The sequence below is a fragment of the Octopus sinensis genome, linkage group LG5 (assembly GCF_006345805.1).
Source record: "Octopus sinensis linkage group LG5, ASM634580v1, whole genome shotgun sequence".
Classification (NCBI taxonomy): Eukaryota; Metazoa; Mollusca; class Cephalopoda; order Octopoda; family Octopodidae; genus Octopus; species Octopus sinensis.
Window position 1 is genome coordinate 20,260,146 of NC_043001.1, and position 5,000 is coordinate 20,265,145.

General features: G+C 41.6%; 1 protein-coding gene and 1 long non-coding RNA gene across 4 annotated transcripts in view; one reads left to right on the forward strand and one right to left on the reverse strand.

The window, feature by feature from the left end:
• Window positions 1-299, forward strand: part of LOC118763586 — a 198,950-nt gene extending 198,651 nt beyond the window's left edge. The window contains exon 3 of the long non-coding RNA XR_004999336.1: window positions 78-299. This is a non-coding gene — a long non-coding RNA (uncharacterized LOC118763586). The remainder of the gene's footprint in view (window positions 1-77) is intronic.
• The window catches only part of LOC115212086, a 51,458-nt gene that overhangs the window by 26,346 nt on the left and 20,112 nt on the right, over window positions 1-5,000 (reverse strand). The gene's annotated exons all lie outside the window — the stretch shown is intronic.

Below are 5,000 nucleotides of genomic sequence, written 5' to 3' on the forward strand. Positions count from 1 at the left end.
GAAAACCTGGGTATATATAGAGTTGGTGGGGAGGGGCTACCCGATAGTAAGGATACAGAGGAACAGAGTGGTGAGAGCAGGATTGGGGAGCGAGAGGTAGGCATAGTGTATTAAGGAGGAAATGTGAGGAAGAGAAAAGATGTAAATTGGTTTGTTGGGGTAGGGTGAGTGAAAAGTTTTCTTGATATGTGTGGGTAGAACACACAGGTCAGGGGCTTGCTGAGAGCAATGATACTTTGGCACAGGGCCAAGAGGACAGGATTAGGGAGTGGGAGGTAAGCATAGTGCATGAAGTGGAAATGTGAGTCCCATGTGCTCTTAGTGCTTATTGTTCCTGCACATCTGTCACATACAAAGACGACTTTATCTGTTAATCTACCTGTGATTCCACTGCACCTCTTATGTGTCCATAGTCTACACAGGGTGCAGTGAATGGAATTTCTTCCAACTCCTTTCCTACATATTGAACAGGGCCATTTACCTGACAGATGGTGAGCTGTCAGAAACGTTAGCACACCAGGTGAAATGTTTTGATGGTATTTTGTCTGCTGTTACATTCTGAGTTCAAATTCCACCGAGGTCGACTTTGCCTTTCATCCTTTCGGGGTTGATAAATTAAGTACCAGTTATGCACTGGGTTGATAAATTAAGTACCAGTTATGCACTGGGGTCGATGTAATCGACTTAATCTGTTTGTCTGTCCTTGTTTGTCCCCTCTGTGTGTAGCCCCTTGTGGGCAGTAAAGAAATAAGAAAGAGAGTTTTATCTTCTTTCTTACTAACAACACCTTTGGTTTTAGCCAGGTTAACTTTAAGGCCCCCTTTAAGGCCCAAGTTGTGTTTCTACACCTGGAATTTCTTCTCCAATTCTGCTAAAAGTTCTGCAATAAGAGCAAGGGCATCAGCATATAGCAGTTCCCACGGGCACCCGGTTTTGAATTCCTCTGTTATGGCCATATGTGTGTATGTGTCTGTATGCATATACAACAGTCTTCTTTCAGTTTCTCTCTACCAAATCCACTCTCAAGGCTTTGATTTGGTTGGAACTATAGTAGAAGACACTTGCTCTAGGCTCCACACAGTAGGGCTGAAACTGAAACCATACAGTTAGGAAGCAAATTTTATAAATACACAGCCACATCTAACAAATATATATATTTTATCATTAAAAAAACTGCCATATGTATTGTACGTGTAGTATCTTGCCCTCTTTTTACTTCGACTACATTTCCTCTTACTATACCCCAGCTCTGTATTTGTGTATATATATGTATATATATATATATATATATATATATATATATATCATCATCATCATCATCAGTTAGCGTCAGCTTTCCATGCTAGCATGGGTTGGACGGTTCAACTGGGGTCTGTGAAGCCAGAAGGCTGCATCAGGCCCAGTCTGATCTGGCAGTGTTTCTACGGCTGGATGCCCTTCCTAACGCCAACCACTCCGTGAGTGTAGTGGGTGCTTTTTATGTGCCACCCGCACAGGTGCCAGACGGAGCTGACAAACGGCCACGGACGGATGGTGCTTTTTACGTGCCACCGGCACGGGGGCCAAGCGAGGCTGGCAATGGCCACGAACAGATAGTGCTTTTTACGTGCCACCGGAACGGAGGTCAGTCGGGGCGACACTGGCAACGGCCACGATCAGATGGTTCGCTTACTTGTCACCAGCACTGGTATCACAGCTGCAATTTCCATTGATGTTGATCAACTTCGATTTTGGTTCTGCTTTGATTTGATTTGGCTTGATTTTGATTTTGATTTTCACTTGCCTCAGCGGGTCTTCACAAGTGGAGTTTTGTGTCCCAAGAAGGAAAGGTATGTATAAGTCGACTGGCTACATACCAGGTAGAGGCCACGGGTTATGTATATATGTATATATGTATATATGTATATATATATATGTATATATATAATATATATATATATATATATATATTTATGTAAGTATGCACATATATGTATGTATATATGTACATTTTATTTATATTATTATATGATCGAATGCCATGCATCCATTTCCAAGTAGGTGTATCTTAATAATCTTGATGCGACTCCACCCTGTACTGTTTTATCTCTCCCCCTTCGTTTTTCCTCTCATCCTTTCTCTAATTCCTTTTTCCTCCCTTCACCGTTTTCTATCTGCCTCTCTCTTTCCCTCTCCCTCCTTTACTCTCTGTCGTTGCTCACATGTGGCCATCGTCCAACTTTCTTTTCTTCACATGATCATCTTTCTTTTCCTTCAGTCTGTCGCACAGACCAGATGCATTCTTTTCTGTCTCCTATCCTATCCTTTCTCTTGTCAAAGAATATTCCTCCAGCATTCTCTACCTTACCTCGTCTGACCCTAATGGCCCTCCATGTTTGTTTGCATTTGGTTTGTTGTATGTCTCCACTGTCCTGTTTTTGTTACCAACCTTGACACTCTACAAAATCCCAAATTTTATTTTGATTCATGGGAGCAACTATTTTACGAAGCCTCATATTGTCATTAATTGCTCAAAATGTGGATTAGATGAACAGCCAACAACTGATGAAGGGTCGTTCTTTATGTTACTTGTCTTGTTTTCCTTTTGTGTCTCTTGTTGTTCACATACCCAAGTTTGCCTTTGTATTTCATGTTGTTTATGTATTTCATAATTCATGTTGTTTACGTTTTATGACATCCTGTACCCATATATATATGCATATATGGGTACAGGATGTCCCATATATATATATGGGACATATATGGGATATATATATATATATATATATATATGTAAGTATGTACATACATGTATGTATGCATGCATATGTATACATCGCTAGCCACTACACGTTCTTTATTTTCTCTCCTTGTTTCTGTGTTCCTTTCTGTGGAAGAGTGTAAGCTCGAAACGTTAAAGACTTTTTCACTTCCCTAGCATTATACAAATACATTTGTTTGTTGTCTACACCACCTGTCTTTGTCTTTTGTTTTTTTGTGAATTCTCCCTATATATATATATATATATATATATATCGTTGCCAGCTTCGCCTTACTGGCACTTGTGCCCCATGCTAGTAGGGTGCTAAGAGCACCATCCGAGCATGATCGTTGCCAGAGCAGCTAACTGGCCTCCGTGCCGGTGGCATGTAGGAGGCTCCATTTGAGCGGGATCGTTACCAGCATCGCCTTACTGGCACCTGTGCCGTTGGCATGTACAAAGAAATTTGAGCGAGGTCGTTGCCAGTACCGCCTGACTGGCCCCTGTGCCGGTGGCACGTAAAAGCACCCACTACACTCTAGGAGTGGTTGGCATTAGGAAGGGCATCCAGCTGTAGAAACTCTGCCAGATCAAGACTGGAGCCTGGTGCAGCCATCTGGTTTGCCAGCCCGCAGTCAAACCGTCCAACCCATACTAGCATGGAAAGTGGACGTTAAACGACGACGATGATGATGATGATGATATATATATATATATATAATTTATATTATATATGTATGTATATATGCTAATTGTAACAAATTTTTCAATACCATTTTGAATAATATGAAAGATGATACTGCTATAAAATAGTATTTTAAATTTGTTCAACTTCATTATTTAGCTGATTTTTACACACATACACACACACGTTTAGACATATAGACATAAACATCATCTCTTGATTCCAATCTTCTGTGAAGACATGTCTCCTGTATGGTAACTTAGGAAAGTGTCTTCTGCAATAGCCATAGGCTGACTAAGCTTTTGTAAATGGATTTGGTAGACAGAAACTGAAAGAAACCCAAAGTGTGTATGTGCATAAATATATGCATGTATGTAATGTATGTCTGTGTGTAAGCATGTGTGTGTGTTTGTGTCTCTTTCTGTTGAGATTATACAATAGGTGTATATGAATATCAGCTTAATACAAGTAGCATCATTTGTTTCTGGTCTTCCTAGAAAATATGTCCAACCATGGGAAAATATTACCTTGCATGGAAACAGATGAGGGTTGTGGACAAGAGGGACGTTCAGCCATAGAAAATCTGTGTCAATGCCTCCCATCTCACCCATGCTAGCATGAAAAAGTGGATGTTAAAACAATGATAATAATAATAGGTGCAGGAGTGGCAGTGTGGTAAGTAGCTTGCTAACCAAGCACAGGGTTCCGGGTTCAGTCCCACTGCGTGGCATCTTGGGCAAGTGTCTTCTGCTATGGCCCCGGGCCGACCAAAGCCTTGTGAGTGGATTTGGTTGATGGAAACTGAAAGAAGCCTGTCATATATATGTGTATATATATGTGTGTGTGTGTGTAAATGTTTGTGTCTCTGTGTTTGTCCCTCTAGCATTGTTTGACAACCGATGCTGGTGTGTTTACGTCCCCGTCACTTAGCGGTTCGGCAAAAGAGACCGATAGAATAAGTACTGGGCTTACAAAGAATAAGTCCCGGGGTGATTTGCTCGACTAAAGGCGGTGCTCCAGCATGGCCACAGTCAAATGACTGAAACAAGTAAAAGAGTGAAAAGAGTAATGTGTGTGTGTATACAAAAGATGTCTCTGCAGTTTCAGTCTGTCAATTATGTATACTCACCAGACATCATTGAGTCACAGATTATGGTAGACAATACTCTTTTACTTGTTTCAGTCATTTGACTGTGGCCATGCTGGAGCACCGCCTTTAGTCGAGCAAATTGACCCCGGACTTATTCTTTGTAAGCCCAGTACTTATTCTATCGGTCTCTTTTGCCGAACTGCTAAGTGACGGGGACGTAAACACACCAGCATCGGTTGTCAAGCAGTGCTAGGGGGACAAAGACAGACACACAAACACATACACACACACATATATATATATATACATGCATATATACGACAGGCTTCTTTCAGTTTCCGTCTACCAAATCCACTCACAAGGCATTGGTTGGCTCGGGGCTATAGCAGAAGACACTTGCCCAAGATGCCATGCAGTGGGACTGAACCCGGAACCATGTGGCTGGTTAGCAAGCTACTTACCACACAGCCACTCCTACGCCTATT